The sequence below is a fragment of the Micromys minutus genome, assembly GCF_963924665.1.
Source record: "Micromys minutus genome assembly, chromosome: 9".
Classification (NCBI taxonomy): domain Eukaryota; kingdom Metazoa; phylum Chordata; class Mammalia; order Rodentia; family Muridae; genus Micromys; species Micromys minutus.
Window position 1 is genome coordinate 32,205,797 of NC_137978.1, and position 17,557 is coordinate 32,223,353.

Below are 17,557 nucleotides of genomic sequence, written 5' to 3' on the forward strand. Positions count from 1 at the left end.
TACTGCTATTGGCCTCAGATGCTAACTAAATGATGAGAGGGATAAGACAGACTGATCCAAAGATTAGCTCAAGTGACTGTTACCAGTTACGGATTGAACTCCTGTTCTATACTTTCCCCCTTCTCACTACTGCACTTAACTAGAGGTAGAGTTTAAGTTGGGCCTGCAAGCTCACTTGGGGAGGGGGCATCTATCTTGTTAATGCTCTTTGTATTTACATACTATTTGAGTACAGGGTGTCATTCTTTGGCAAGTCATGGACCCTTACAGTGACATTTCTTAGCTTTTGGGTTTGGAAGATAGGGTTTTGTTTGTATATTACCTAAGAGTCACAGAATGTTAGGTCACATAATGATCAATAAATGGTTGTTTAGGAGCTAATATAGATAATTTAGCTCTGGACCTATAATATTCCAGCTCTCCAAATAAGAAACTTGAAGTCAAAGGATGAAGCAGGAGGATGATGGGTTTGAAGCCTAACTCAATTCCCAGCACTTGGGAGTCAGAGGCAGATGGATCTCTGTGAATTCGAGGTCACCCTTGTCTGGTGGAAATAAGAAAAGAAGTACTTCACAACCAGCTTCAACTACATAGCAAGTTCCAAGTCAGCTTGGGCTACAGAAGACCCTGCTGTAAAAAAAAAAAAAATCCAAAGTCAAAATTTGCTCAAAAATATTTAGCAATAAGAATCAAGGAGCTACCAAGTCTGTGGTTTTGCTCATGAAAAAGCAAAGCATGTGAGACTTGAAAGAAACAAAACTAGTCCTGACTCGTATTTCCAATAGAAAGCATGTACTTTGGGGCAGTACCCCACTTTTGTACTGATATTAGGGCACAGAGGATGGAGCATGTACCAAGAGTACACAGGCCTTTCTCTAAGTCTTACTCCTGCTAATTAGTCACTCTGGCCTTAGAAAACTACTACAAATCCTTGCACTTTAAACTGGGAACAAGTAAAATGAAAAGGTGTCTAAGACCATCAAGGTGGTTCAGTGGATAGTTGGGCTGTGATGGTAGATGCCTTTAATACCAGCACTCCAAAGGCAGAGGCAGTTGGATCTCTGGTCTACAAAACAGGTTCCAGGATACCCAGAGCTACAAACAAAAAAAAAAAAAAAACAACCAGTTCTCAGCTTGTAGGCTATAGTTTGCTAAATACCTATGACCTAGAATACCTGATAGTACATTTTAATTCAAGCTCAAAAGATTCCAACCTCCCAGCTAGGACAATAGCATATGAGAATCAGGAGAGCCAGTCTTACTAGGAAGAGGTGGTAGGAATATGAAGTAGGCCATACTGAGTTAGGCATAGTGAGCCATTCTTGTGATCACAGCACTCAGGGTACAGACAGCTATATGGGTCTCCCAAAGGCTTACCAAATGGCCTCGTGGATAAAAGTACTTAACTGATCAGGCCTGAAGACCTGAATTCATTTCCTATGGAACCCACAGTGGAAGGAGAAAACGTTTTGAAGGTTGCCCTCTGACCTCCACTTGTGCACTATGGCTTGAACATAAACACACACACAATGCAAATAATTGGTATAGCTCTGGCTGGCCTAGAACTTGCTATGTAGATTAGGCTGACCTCTAGCTCACAGAGATCTGCCTGGCTCTGTCTCTGACTTGCCTTTTTAAAAGAAAGTTATTTAGGGTCAGTTAGTGCTTCAGCAAGTTAAGCTACATGCTGCCAAACCTGGAGACCGGAGTCTAATCTCCGAAGCCCACATAGCAGAAACACATACAATTAAGAAAAGCTTTAGAGGATATTTAAACTAGAAATTAAAAGATCATATGAAAGTAAATGTGCCTTATTTTCTTCTGTGCGTACTCTCCTGGCAACCACTATATCTCCTCTGGCCTGTGGAGCTATGGGATCTTAAGGGTGTGAGCTCTGTGGCAAAAATCTATGCTATTGGCTAACTTTAAGGAAGGCCTTGAGGCAAACACAAAAATACACTCTTTGTTGCTTCCATAGCAGAGCACCAGAACAAAGAAGTCCACCCAATGGGGCTGGAGAGATGGCGCAGTGGTTAAGAGCACTGACTGCTCTTCCAGAGGTCCTGAGTTCAATTCCCAGCAATCGCATGGTGCCTCACAACCATCTGTAATGGGATCTGATGCCCTCTTCCAATGTGTTTGAAGACAAATACATACATACATACATATATTCACTTATAAAAAAGAATTCTACCCAAGGGTCTAGTTCTAAAACTTCTTTGAATACTCACATATGTCTGTGTCCCCTGCATAACTGACCACAGTAATCTGAGTACTTGTTTCCCGTCCTAGCCACCACCTGCCGAGTATGCTAAGCAACAAAGGGAAATAATAATTTTATGTTGAAAGATATAAAAAAGAGAAACCTAGATGCCTGTTTCTGACAAGGGTTTTACAAGGAGTCATTTCTAGAAAGGATCAGGCTGTGCAAAGAAATCCTCCCTTGCTAGTTGGCTCTTTGAGCATGCTATTATCCATTACTACTTAACAAAAGTTAATGAGTTAAACTACCCAGGAACATTTTACTTAGGACATACAGTTTGGGTTATAGCTCATCTTTGTCCCATATGGTATCAGCTAAACTTTTTCCAAAAGAAGACTCGTTCACATAACTGGTGATTTTATGTTGGCTTTTAGCCAGTTGCTCTACTAGAACTACGAGTTTCCCCAAGAGTTGTTTGGATTTCTTCCTATCTCCTGATGGCTCGTTCTGATAGTAAATATTCTAAGTGGTGGGGACTGAAAGCTGCAGTTATCTAAAATGTGGACTCAGATACTTCTGGACTCAGATACCCCAGTGATACTTCTCCCATATTCCAGTCAACTGGGCTTAGAACCCCCAAAGAGAGAGGGTACATAGGTACTACTTATTGATAAAATACTGTCAGAGAATCTCAAACTATGTTTATTCTTACTCTGTGTATGAGAATGGGGGGGGTGGTTAGAGGTTGACATCAGGTGTGTGTGTGTATGTGTGTCACAAGTTAACATCAGGGATCTTCCCCCAATCAGTCTTATTTAGACATATGTCTATTTTTAGGACCTGGATATCTTGGAACTTTATATAGAACAGACTGGCCTCAAACTCACAGAAATTTGCTTTCTTCTGCTGGGATTAATGATGTGTGGTCCTGTCCTTAGGGCTACAGTCAATTTTGAGTAACAGTCTCACCAAACCTTAAGCTCTACTGGATGGCCACTGAGTCCCAGAGATTCCCCTAATGCTGAGGTTACAGGTACTTGGTGTTAGCAGTTGGACTCAAGTCCTTATGCTTACACAGCAAACACTTTAGTGCCTGGGCTATTTCCCCACCATGAGCCAAGTTTATTAAAGCTGCTACAGGTTCCAAAACTCCTATGTGGTACCCTAGCCTTAGTAAGCTGTGCTAGATGATGCAGTGCTTAGAGAGCTTGTGTCCATGAAACAAGACAGAGAGGCTAGGATTTATAAGACACGAGGATACACTGGTGCCCAACATTTAACCCTGCTGCTGAGTAAAAGGCCAACCTCAGCACCTTAGTCTTAATTTGTCCCCAAGGAACCCATATTCTCTTGGTTACAGATCCATTTTGTCTCAGTATCTTGGAGGAAGCAATGAGTTTCACTTAAGTGCAAACAGTGCCTAAAAGACTAGACTAGGTGAATGTCACTTCCTAAAGGGCCATTCCCTATCTAAACTCATAGAACAATCCACAAGCTGACATATCTACACTTCATTCATTCACAGGTACATTCATTATTTTGAGCGCCCATTATGTGCCAGCTACTTTGCTTATGCTAATTACTTTTTGGTGACTTGACAACATAAAATACTTACAACAATTGGGATGCTTTAGCTATTTCTATGACTAGATGCTTTTGTACCAGATGTCCTTTTACTCCCAGGTCACAGGGAGATCCAAAGTGCACAGAGAGAGTGGTGTAGGTCCTTTGGAATAGCAGGAAACTTAACAGCTGAGCCATCTCTCCAGCCCATTTTGGAAGCACATACTCAATGCAGAGGCAACCTTCTCAGAGTACATCTATGTTACTAGAGTACTCTCTCGGGGCTTAAGAAGTTGTGGCTTGTCACCCTTTGCCCATCCTTCTTGTAAGAACTGTCCTTTAAGGCAAATGGTTGGTCCCATTCCTTTCCTTCCACATGGGTGCCTGTGTTCTGTTAATTCTCCATGATTCAGCTCAAATTTTACCACCTTTAGGAAGCTTTCTCTGAGTTCCCCAGACTAGGTTAGCTGTACCTTTTTTGTGCTCCCATCTCCCATCAAATCCCATGTTACTTTCGTTCTGTTCTGCATTGGATACCTTCACTCTAGACTCAAAGACTGCTTGAAAGACTGTTTCTACAGAACTGAAAGCATGTTATTAGGACATGGGTCATTTATTACATGATTGTACTGGTTGGTTTTGTGTCAACTTGACACAAGCTGGAGTTATCACAGAGAAAAGAGCCTCAGTTGAGGAAATGCCTCCATGGGATCCAGCTGTAAGGCATTTTCTCAACTAGTGATCAAGGGAGGAGGGCCTAGCCCAATGTGGATGGTGCCATCCCTGGGCTGGGAGACCTGGGTTCTATAAGAAAGCAGGCTAAGCAAGCCAGGGAAAGCAAGCCAGTAAGTAACATCCCTCCATGGCCTCTGCATCAGCTCCTGCTTCCTGACCTGCTTGAGTTCCAGTCCTGACTTGCTTTGGTGAAAAACTGCATGTGGACGTGTAAGCTGAATAAACCCTTTCCTCCCCAACTTGCTTCTTGTCTATGATGTTTATGCAGGAATAGAAACCCTGACTAAGACAATGATTATGAATGTAGGCTGCATACTTGGTAAACAGGTTTTTATAACCATCCAGTACACTGAAAGCTATTTCCTGGAGGTGTTTCTGGATGGATTTATGTTGTAGGTATAACTGGTCTCTCAGGTTTCTTGCTTACCACATTCTAAAAGAAGAAACTGGGATACCAAAAATTAATAAAGGAAATCAGATCTGTCACAGCTGTGGGCAGAACCGGAGCTAGAAAAGCTGCTAATTTCTCCCCATCATTCCCATGGTAGCCTCACAATTTATAGAAACCACTACATAAAAGTCAGAGTCCGTGAGACAGCTTCATCTGTATCTTCCTGGGGAGGGCAACTCAGTGCTGATATCCCTGGTTTCCTCCATCCCCAGCAGGCTGCCTCCATCTCCTCAGCATGGAAGATATGCTGCAAAGGAGGGTTAATTAATCCTTTGCATAACCTTAACAGAGAACTCAAATTTCAGGAGGTGGTGAGCAGGCAAAGTCAAAGCCCAAGCAGATTCAGCATCTGGTGAGGGTCTAGAATCTGCTCACAGCCCCTGCTCTTTATACTTCTGGGTATTACTGAAAGGTTTCTTTTCATTCAAATTTTATTTTATTTTATTTTTTTTAGAATTTCATGTGACTAGAGAGATGGCTTGGGGTCAAGAGTTCTTGCTGCTATTGCAGAGGGCCCAGGTTCAATTCCCAGGGCCCACATGATGGCTTCCAATTGTCTGTAACTTCAAGTCCAGTTCTGCATCTTCTGGCATATGGTAGGCAGACAAAATACCCCTACATATAAAATAAACATTTAAAAACATTTTTAGAAAGAATTTTACACATAGGTACTACATTTATATAATTTTTACCCCTTCTTCAGTCCCTCCCATGTCTTCCTTATTCTCAAAGTCATGCCCCTTTCTTATTGTTATTCACACACACACACACACACACACACACACACACACACACACACACACACGTATATGTAAATTCGGCCTCTCAGTTTACTTAGTGCTGCTTGTATATGTATGCTTAGGGCTTACTCCTTGGGACTGAATATCCCATCACAGGGCTTGTCTAGAAGACTGATGATGCACCCCATATCTCAGCAGCCATTAGTTGCCTGTAGCTGTCTCAGTCTGTGGAGAGATACCATGACCACAGCAACTCTAATAAAGGAAAGCATTTATTATGGGGCTGGCTTAAAGTTTCAGAGGTTTAATGGTCCATTATCAAACTAGTAAGGAACATAGGCAGAAATGGTTTTGGAGAAGTAGCTGAGGCAACAGTAAGAGACTGGGCCTCTAGGCCTGGCATGGGCTTCCAAAACCTCAAAAACCATCCCGCGTGACATACTTCCTCTAACAAGGCCTCATGGGACTCCTGATCCTTCCCATGTAGTGCCACTCATTGATGACTAAGCATTCAAACATGAGCCTATGGTGATGATTTTCATTCAAACCACCATGCTCCATCTAGGGACGAGGCCCTGTGAGATTTTTTATCTCACACATCACATCAACAGGCGTCAGCACTGTGCAGCTCTTGCTTAGATGACCTTGTTTGTGAGACTGCATTGGTGTCTCTTCCCTGACATGTACAGGACATTGTCTCACAGCAGACACCCTTGTCTTCTGCTTTTACAATCTGTCCTCGAGTCCCTGAGCCTTGTGTGGAGTTGTGTTGTAAGTGTATCAGTGTTGGGCACCCCACAATCGCTTTTCTCTGTATGTTGGCAAGTTAAGGATTCCTGTAAAGGTCTCTGCAGAGAGAAGGGGCTTCTTTGATGAGGGGTGTACTTATATGTGGGTAGAAGAAAATATTTAGAATGTAGTTATAAAATATATTGGCTCTGGAAGGAACAACTTCCTATTCCTGCAAGGTTTTATCAGTGTCTTGGAACAGCATGTACCTATAATCTTAACACTTGAGAGGTGGAGGCAGAAAGATAAAGAGATCAGGCCAAGCCACTCTGTCTATAAAATATTTTAAAAGAGCAATATAGAAGTTTCTTTTTTATTACAGTGTGTGTGTGTGTGTGTGTGGTGTATGAGAGTCCATGCCATAGGTATAGTCACAGGACAACTTGCAGGAGTCATTTCTCTCCTCCCAACATCTGGGTTCCAGGGATCAAACTCAAGTCCTCAGGATTGGTAGCATGTGTCTGCCCACAGAGTCACCTCCAAAGCACAGGTATTTGTTTTCTAAAAGCAGAAGTAAAATTATCTCAGAAGTCATAACTGAGAGGAGAAAGTTAGGTCTTTGGAGATTTCAGTACAGTGGGTAAGAGAAGACAAAAGATGAAAACAAATGACTGTAATTTCTTTGTTCCTGATAGCAAAAGTTCTTTACTTCCCACAGTAAGAATGACAGATACCATCAGATATAACACTGAAGATTTACCTGGTCTAATCATGAAGACCGTGTTACAGATACATATGCTTAAGAATGACCCCTGGGAACAGATCCCTGGCTCCATTGCTATGATAAATACCAGGACCAAAAGCAACCTGGGGAGGAAAGGATTAAATGTGGTAGCACAAGTCTTTCATGCAAGAAAGAAGAGGTAAGTGTATATCTGTAAGTTCCATACCAGCCACAGATACATAGTAGATGGATGGATGGGTGGATGGATGGACAGACAGATAAGGATTCCAGGACTTACATGATTCATCCCATGATGAAGTGAAGCCAGAGGAAGAACTCTGAACAGGAACTAAAGCAGAGAACATGGAGGAATGCTTCCTGTGGAACACTGCTTATTGACTTGCGCAGCTACCTTCCAGCCCAGGTCAAGCTGCCTAGGGATGGTACTACTCACAGTGGGCAGGGCCCTCCTACATCAATAATGAATAAAATCCCACACAGACATGGCCTCTGGCCAAACTGATCTGGACAATTACATGAGTTTCCCTCATTCCAGGTGACAAGTTTTATGTCAAGTTAACAGCTGAAGCTAACTATGACAGGATGGAAAGAGACTAAGAAGGAAAAAAAAAATCCAAGTCAGGCATGGTGGCACATGCTTTTAATCCCAGCCCTGAGAAGGTTCTCTGTGACTTCCTGGTCAGCCTGATATACATAGTGTTTTACAAATGCTAGGGCTACATAGATGATGTCTCAAAAAAAGAAGGAGGAGGAGGAGGAGGAAGAAAAGAGAAAAAGGAAAAAGAAAAAAGAAAGAGGATGAGAAGAAAAAGAAGTGGAAGAAGAGAAAAAAGAAGAAGAGAAAGAAAACTCCATTCTCCAAAACCAATTGATATTGGTGTCTTTTTCCACTTGGGCCAGTATAATAGAATACCACTGAGTGAGTATATTTTAAATAACAAAATTTCTCATAGTTATAGAAGTGACGGCCAATTCAGTATGAGGTGAGGGCCAGTTTCCATGTTCTTGTGACTTTGCAGGATAGAGTGCTCTGGGGCTATTCTAAAAGAGCAGGACGCCTACTCATAAGTACGGTGTTCATGATCTACTCCTCCAGTCATCCACTTTCTACCATCATTGGAAGCTAAGATTTCAGCATGCCTTGATCCCAGCACTTAGGATGAAGAGGCAGGTAGATATCTGTGAACTGCAGGTGAGCAGGGCTGCATAGTGAAATACTGCCCAAAAAACTTTTTCAACATGTGAATTTGAACAGTTACTGGGACACAGTTACTCTACAACACTTAGGATACAGAATTGTTGATAAATTTTCCCTTTACAATTAGCTTTATTTATATTATATATATTTATATAACATATATGTGTAATATATAATAAATACACAATATATTTAGTGATATAATTAATATAATTGTACATTGTATAATTGTAATACATTACATACTGTAACACTAAACTATACACACAGCCCCAAATAATACATTTTTAAAATTAAAAAAAATGAGAAAGTTGAAGTGGTTCTCTGTTAAACAAATTAGAGCAAGACAGCTGTCTTTCTCTGTAAAGGTCAGCAGCCATAGAAACTGCAGTGTCTTGATATACAGTATAAATAAGGATCAAGGAATGGCACAGTATAAAATCAGTCTATTTAACCTGGCAGGCAATCTACCAGTAATTTATATTGGGTTTGGATAATCACCACTTATTACCTAGCCTGTAAAACAGTACCTTCCTTGTTTCATGCTTGCCATGTCATTTAGTACAAAGCTCAGTGTGTAACAGGTCCTAGGTAGCGTCTGCAGCTCTTATTTCATTATACTTTAGCCTTCTGACTTAACAAATCAGCTCCTTAATCTCTTCAAATATAAGATCATGTTGCACCTTTATTAGTAATGTTAACTATAGAATTCCTAGCATAGCAATATTTGACGGCCTTTTAACAAACTAACACACACTCATTTATGACAGGGTACATTATGTAGATAAGGAGAATGAATTTCAGAGAGACTAAAGGGCACAGTTGGGGCTTGTTTTGCTACAACATTACTCAAAGAAAACATTTAAAGATACCTGGAAATACAGGCTTTCTTAAAAATAAGCCACCTTTTCAGTTTTAAAATAAAGCCACTATGGTTTTCATTTTTCAGAAGCCTTTTATTGGGCCTCATGTTGCAACACTAGGGGGCAGCACAGAGGAGTACTTTTCACTTGATTCAAAAAGTGAGGTTATATAGCAAGGACTGTGGATATGGCATGCAAATGAAGAGTCTACAGGTGGGCCAGTTGGACATGATGGAATGTGCCTGTATCCCTAGCTACTCAGGAGGCTGGAGAGAGACTGCAAGTTCCTGGCCAACCTAAGGACTTATCCAAGACCTTGACTTAGAAGACAAAAAAAGGGTTTGGGGGCTGGAGAGATGTCTCAGTGGTTAGGAGCACGACTGCCCTTCCAGAGGTCCTGAGTTCAAATCCCAGCAACCACATGGTGGCTCACAACCATCTGTAATGAGGTCTGATGCCCTCTTCTGGTGTGTCTGAAGATAGTGACAGTGTACCCATATACACAAATAATTCTTTTTTCAAAAAGGAGGGGTGAGGGGGTCGAAGATGCACTTCAGTAGCAGAGCACCCATTTAACATGTCAATCCCAATACTGTAAAGAAAACTAAGTGAAAATGAAGAGCTGGGCTGCCTTCAGGGCAGCCTTCCTGTTTGCCAAGGACAATCATTTTCCATTTTGGTATTAACTATTTATGCACTGAAGCTGGGGATGTAGCTTAGCTAGCAGGATGCTTAACCACATGCACAAGAGCTATGGGTTCAAGCCCCCATCATGGCAGAAACCACGTGGGGGACCCAGGCCTAGAATCCCAACACTTGAAGGGCAGAGGTAGGAAGATCTGGGTCATCTTTACCTAAACAGTTCAAGATCAACCTAGACTATATGAGACCCTGTCTCAAAACAAACATTTATGCATTACACACACACATCCTTAGAATACAGTGTCATTAAATGTTTAACAGTTTGCTAACATTTGAGTTCTTATGTTGTTTTAGTTGTTCAAAAGTTAACATATGCTTCAGATTTTTCCTTTGTTTCCTCTCGTTTTTTCCTTATTTATTTATTTTTAAAACAGGGATCTCCAAGACAGCCTTGGCTGTCCTGGAATTAGCTCGGTAGACCAGCCTGGCCTTGAACTCACAGAGATCCTCTGCCTCTCCAGTGGTGGGATTAATGGTGTGCACCACCACTAGCACTGGGTTTCATAAACTTTTTTAAAAAAGATTTATTTATAGGTTATATATGTGTGGCAGCCAGGAGGTGGGTGTGTCCAAGGAGGTCAGAAGACAACTGTGATCTATTCAACCAGGATGCTTGAAACCGAGATCATCTGCAAGATCAGCAAGCGCTCTCAACCACTGAGCTATCCCTACAGCCCCAGATTTTACCTGTTAAAGTATTTACTTACTGTGTAGTGCCTCAACCCAGGACCCTGCACATGCTGGAGCACTACACTACCGCTTAACTGCATACTAGCCTCCCAGAACAGTCTCAGATATACAGAAATAAATGAAGACACAGCACCTCCTACTCACTTTCCCTTATTTTTAACATCTTTTAAAAAGTATTTATTTATATTATTTATATGAGTACACTGAAGCTGTCTTCAGACACACCAGAAGAGAGCATTAGATCGAATTACAGATGGTTGTAAGCCACCATGTCGTTGCTGGGAAATGAACTCAGGACCTCTGGAAGAGCAGTCAGTGCTCTTAACCACGGAGCCCTCTCTCTAGCCCTAGTTTTTAAATCTTCTATAAGTATGTACTTTGTTTCTATTAACCCAACATCAATACATTATTAACTAAAATCTTTAATACATTTAGATTTTTGCCTGACTATTAAAAAATGCACAAAGCTTGATGTAACACGCCCTAACATTATAGATGTGCTTCTTAAGTTTTTTTTTTTTAAATTAAAATGAATGCCTGATCATCTCGAAGATATCCAACATGGACCTCTGGCTGCACGTGCACACAAGTCACAAACCTCAACTGTTCCCAATATTAGCACTAGAAATAAGTGTAAATGGTCATCGTTTGTTTTTTTTGTTTTTGTTTTTGTTTTTTTCTGTTTAACAAAAAAGAATTTCCCAAAATTGATAAGATCCTACTTAAGAAACAACTGAAACCAAATTTAACCTCTTCTATCTCTGATCATTCAAGGGCTTGAAAACAGTTTTTTTCCCCTGAAACAAGGTCCCATGTAGACCAAGTTGTTGAGTTGCTCCGTTGCTTAGACGACCTAAACCTGCAGATCTCTCTGCCTCCACCCACCTCTTCAAAGTTGGGACTAAGGCGGCGCACCACCACACCCGACTCTAGTCTTTTTAAGACAGGGTCCCTAAATAATTCCAGCTTGTCTCCAACTCGCGGTGAGCCTCCTGTCGTAGCACCTACTTTGGAAAAGCGCAGGAATTACAGGGGAGAGCCAAGCTCGGCTGAGTCGATCCCAACAGTCAGCGCAAGAAGCACTTCCGGGCTAGTCTGCCGGGATTTTTTTCTTTTTTTACTGCGCAAGCCTTTAGCCAGGCCAAACCGGAACTTGACCGTTGACGAAACGAAGGTTTAAATCCTCGGAGTAGTGACACAGCGCTGCGGTCACGCCCTCGGTTCTCTAAAGAACCTTGGGATAGGGCGAGCGCTAATTCCAGGCCGGGTTCCGATTGGTCGTCACAGCAGTATGCGGCCGAGAGGTTGCGTGCGTTCTTGGTACCGCCCCTGTAGCGGGACTGGCTGGGCTTCTGGCCAATCAGCAGTCGCGGCGCGCCCTTCAGTTTCTTGTAGCTGGCGCTTGCCGCCTGGGTTCCCGCGACCCCAACGTCCCAGAGGCGGGGCCGCAGTTATCGGAGACGCTACTTGGATCCTGCTTCTGCTTGCCCAACAAACGAGCCCAACAAACAAACTCCAGCTTGGCGGCGGCCGTGACAATAGCGACTGTGGATCTTCCTCCTGCTCCTGGTTCCCCGAGGCGCCCTCCGTGCAAACACCGTGAGTAACAAGCGGCCTGTAAGGTCGGAGTTAGCGCGGTGGGACCGGTGACCACAGGGCCGCCAGGGGAGAAAGAAGGCGGACCTCAGAACCTTGCCTGTTGTCTGCTAAAGAACGGGAAAGAAGTTTACCTTGTGACGTGCCTCAGATTGATTTCACCGGAGACTCAAACCTTGATCCTCGATCTTGCTTTTTTTTTTTTTTTTTTTTTTTTTTTGCCCAGACTGTAAAGAATCTACTAAGTGTTTATAGATCTACAGGAAATAGACCTAAGTCAAAAGCGAGGCGTGAACGTACTGTGTCTGAACACAAAGACAGTGATGTCACCGTGAGAAATTGCACATTGGAGTTGGAGGTTGGATGATAAGATTTAGTAGGAGATTCCAAAGGAAGGGGAGGACAGCCTATGCAGCCCTATGAGGGACTGCAGGTAGTTGAGTTAGGGCTGGAAGGTGAGTGACCAGGGCTATGGTTGCAGTGGTTAGGTAGGACCTTAACTAGGAAGGGCTTTTATTTTGTATAAGAAAAGCCATTGACTTTCTAAGTAGAGGAAAACTTGTTATAGACACATTTGTGTCTGCATTGGAGGGATGTGTCAGTAAATCCGGCAGGGTCGTGAGGTGAGCTAAGGTTGGAGGATAGAAAGAACTTTATATGGGTAAGAGGGAGAAGAGGTGAGGGTGACTTGACGGTCCTCATTTGCTACACAATGAAGACATTACCTGAGGAGAGTATTTTTGTTAGGTATTCCTTGGTACAGCTTTGACCCCATGAGCTAATACTGTCAAGATGAACTAGTTATCAAATCTCACTTGGTGGTTTTCAAGTCAGAAAGGCCTAATGCATGAAAGGAGAGACAGGGCATTTGAAAACACTCCTGTGCATGAGGAAAGCTTTATATACTTTGTGGAGGTAATGTTATCAGTGTGATTACTGAAACCATGACAACCAAACCAAGCGCTAAAGAAAGGCTTCTAAAAAAAAAAAAGTCTGGGTGAATTTTTAGTTGATCCTTCAAGGTTATATCCAGTAGAACTTCATTCTCCTGGATATTTTTAGCCTTGGACTATATAGAAAAGGCTTCTTTTAAATTTTTGAAATGACTTATACTTCCATTAGAAATCCTTTATCTAGAGTCAGATGATTCATTTTTTAAAATTACATTAGAGGTTAAATTGTACTTATTGTGTGTTCATGTGTGCCCATGTGCACATGCATGTGCACATATGGAGATCTGAGTATAATCCTGAGGGGTTGGTTCTCCTCCCAGGAGTAGGTCCTAGGAATCAAACTTAGCTTGTTAGTTTTGGCAACAAGCACTTTGATCCTCTGAGCCATTTTACTGGCCCTAGATTTTCATCTTGTTATCGTTGCTGTTGTGCTGTGTATGTGATGTGCATGTGATGTGCATGTGCTGTGTATGTGATATGTATGTACTGTGTATGTACTGTGTATGTGAGAGCAGAAGTCTGTCTCACTGTGTACATGTGGAGGTCAAAGGTTCCAGATTCTGTTCTTTGTGGAATTCTGGGAATGGAATCACTGGCCTTGCAGCAGCAAGTACTAAGCCTTCTCATCTACCTCAGATAACATTTTCCCTGAAATCAAAACAATGCACAGAAGGTCAAAAATTAAGACTAAAAAAGTACAATAAATGCTGGCTAGACTTGGTAGTGCCACCTGTATCCTAGCACTGGGGGGACAAGCCTCATGATCCCCAGAAAGCCCAAACAGGAAAATGTATGATACGTTTTTATAAACAACTACAATAACATATTTATCAACAAACTCACTCTTTAGAGAGTGAACGGGAAGGTCTCTGTTCCCACAAAGTGACTTGTGAAAGAATCTGTGTTTTTGGTTTGGCTCCATAGTCACACTTACTGGGTTTTCTCACTAGCATTTTGTGCACCTTTAGTTTCCACCTCTCTTTAGTTTCAAGTCCATATGTCTAATTTCCAACTGGATAGGTTCATTCAGTACTAAAGCAAAATATAGGCTGTATAGTATGTATAGTATGAAAGCAATCAAAATCTATTAACATCTGCTCTATTATTTTTCTCTGTATTGGACATTGGACATAGGACTCTTCACAGAGTAGGAAAGTATGCTGCATCCTGAGATTTACATACATTTAATCTTATTAATCTGTAGTTACTTTTCATATGAGCAACTTAATTTTGCTGATTATTTTGTTACTATATGGTTAAGAATGGTCCCCATTTGCTACACAATGTTCTTCTATGTTTAACAGTATTTCTTTATTTCTGTAAGGTACTGAGGATTACAAATTGAATAAATCACTCACCAAATATAGAGCCTGTGGTTCCTCCAGCTTGTAGTCCCAGATGAATACCAGGTACAGACATTTTATTTTATTGAGTATATAGTTAGATATTATTTATTTGTATGAGTGCTTTGACTATGTGTATGTATTCTTGTGGCCCGGAAGGCCAGAAGAAGGTATCTATCTGATTTCTTGGAACTGGAGCTGTAGCTGGTTGTGAGCTGCCATGTGAATGCCAGGAAGTAAATCTGGGTCCTCTGCTAGAGCAGCAAGTACTCTTTCTTAATCACTGAACCATCTATCTCTCTAGGCTCCCTTTTAGTTTATGAGTCAAAAGCTATGTAGCTCTTCTGGCCTCACACTCGCTTACTCAGTTCTGCCTCATCCTCCCAGGAGCTAGGATAATAGGCATGTGCCACTGTACCTGGCTGTTTATTAGTTACTTGAGGTGGAGGTCTTGCCATGTTGCTGAGGCTGGTCTTAAAACACTGGACTCATTTCAATACTCCTTGCTTGGCCTCTCAAGCTTTGGGACCTCAGGTATATGCTGACATGCCTTGCTTCAAAATATTTGCACAGTGTTTTATTACAGCTATCCACATTAGCTTGGGAAGGAATACTGGAAGAGAGGAAGGAATACCTGGCTCCACAGTTAAAATGGTGGCTCCCACGGTCTAGTTCATTTACTATGCTCTTCACTGTAAGATGAGGATGGTGATCACGTTCTAATTACCAGGAAGTATTAAGAAGGCAGAGTAGACGAAAGGCTTGGGCATATGTAGGCACTGCATAAATACTAGCTCCCTTTCCTCTTGAACTTATTGACATAGATGTTTTTGTTGATAAGAAATGATCTGAACCAATGCTGTAGATTAGAAGATTGCTCATTTCCGCTCTAGCAGAATAGAAAATTTTGGGGGTTCCTTCTTTCTAAGCACTGAGTCTTTGGTGGTAATCATCTCACATTGGCCATCCCAAGATTCTCCATGTTTCCTGAAGTGGTTCTTTTTATGTGTAGTAAGGAGGAGGAGCTGGCCACCTGTCCTTGCTTTTCTTAGTCTGTTATTCCATGAGTACCTGGCAACCTGGCGTAGGTGACTTAGTTTTTTTGGACCATTATTTTCCCCTAGAGAAGAACGATTAATGCTGGCATATGGATTTTTTTTTCTTCTAAACTACAGTTATGCCCATGGGGAGCTTTTGTATTCTCTGTAGCTTCCTTTGTGCCAGATGTTTTTGATGAAGACAATAGGAAACATGGCCCAGAGAGGCTATCATGTTTCTTATACTTTACTCTTGACCCTTCTGTTAGATCATACTGCTGTAGTTTTTTTTTTTTTTTTTTTTTTTTTTTCTTTTTTTAATTTGTTTGTTTTGAGACAGGGTCTCCTTAGCTGTCCTGAAACTCACTGTGTAGATAAGATTGGCTTCAAAATCAGTGATCTACTTCCCTCTGCCTCCCAAGTGCTGGGATTAAAGGTGCCACCATGCCTGGCCCCATGTAGTATTTTTTTAATGAATATAAAATACAGCATGGACATATTGATCAATCTGTTGTCATATAGTTAATAACTTTCTTATTATATATACTTTTTTGCTTTTCCTTGTACTTTAATTTGTCTTTTTCTTTTTTAAGGTTTCCTTCAAGCAAGATGGTACCTTTCCACTTTCCCCCATCAAAATTGGCACTTTGGAACCCAATGCCAATTGGAGAGTGCACCTACTTACATCTTACTTACTACAGGTGTGTTTCTCTTTCCATATCAAACCAGTGTAAGCTGAATCATAGTATATAGGACAGTCTTGATTGTTATTATTAATTACAAGTTGGGCTGCCTAAATCCCAAAGTCCAATTTTGTGTGTGTGTGTGTGTGTGTGTGTGTGTGTGTGTGTGTGTGTGTGTGTGCATGTATGTGTCCACTTGTGGAAACGGAAGGTTGATGTCCAGTGTCCTCTATTGCTCTTCACCTTATCTTATGAATCAGGATCTCACTCCATCTGGAGCTTCCCTTTTCAGTTAGCCTGTGGCCAGTTCATCCCCCTCCCCACTCCACCAAACACTGGGAGAAACAGATTTTGGACTGCACCCATCTTTATGTGCATGTTGAAGATCCAGACTCAGGTCCTTGTGCTTGTGTGGTAGGAACCATTTCCCCAGGTTATAAAATCTGAAGCTTAAACTGGCAAGATGGCTGAGCAGGTAAAGATGCCTTCGAAATCTGAAACTTGTTGAGTGTCAACAAGATACTTTAAAGTGGTCTATTCTACATTTTATCTAAATACAAAATATAGTTATATAAAAATGATCTTCAGACTATATGTATAAGATATTTGTAAACATCAATGAACTTAAATGTTTAGATTTGAGTTCCATCTCCAAGATTTTGTACGTGTGTACATTCCCAAACCTGAAGTACTTGTAGTCTCAAGTATTTCAAGAAAACAGTGCTCAACCTGTTCAGGTTTTTTTTTTTAACTTTCTCACTTAAAGTTTGTATCAGATAAAAATTCCATCTGTTTATTAAATTTTTCTTATGTTTTTGAGAAATAATTTTAATTTCACAGTTAAAATATTTCACATATCTAAGGTTCTGAGTATTGTAGAAATATCTCCTGTACTTCAACATGGTATCTATGTGGAACCTTGAGAAGAAAGAACAGAGTTGGAATCCATCAGGTTAGAAGGCATATAATACTGAATTAGTTCTGTGTAGGATCTTTTGAAAGAAGTTTAGACTTAAAAGTTATGATAATCAGTTGAGATGTTATCTCAGGACTGCTTGATAAAAGGAGTATTCTGCAGAGGATAGATTATAGTGCAGAGAGCCAGGTCGGTCTGCAAGGGACTTATCACTAACTAGATTTTGGTGACAGTGATTTTAAGGTACTCTTAACTGGCATCAGACTGAGCCCTCAACTGCAGATCCTACCAATTCTTACTTAAATAACTCCAATAAAGTAGTCAAAAGTCAGTTTCCTTATTAAAATAAATGGGAAAGTACCAAGAAAGAAGTATGTATGTATGTATGTATGTATGTATGTATGTATGTA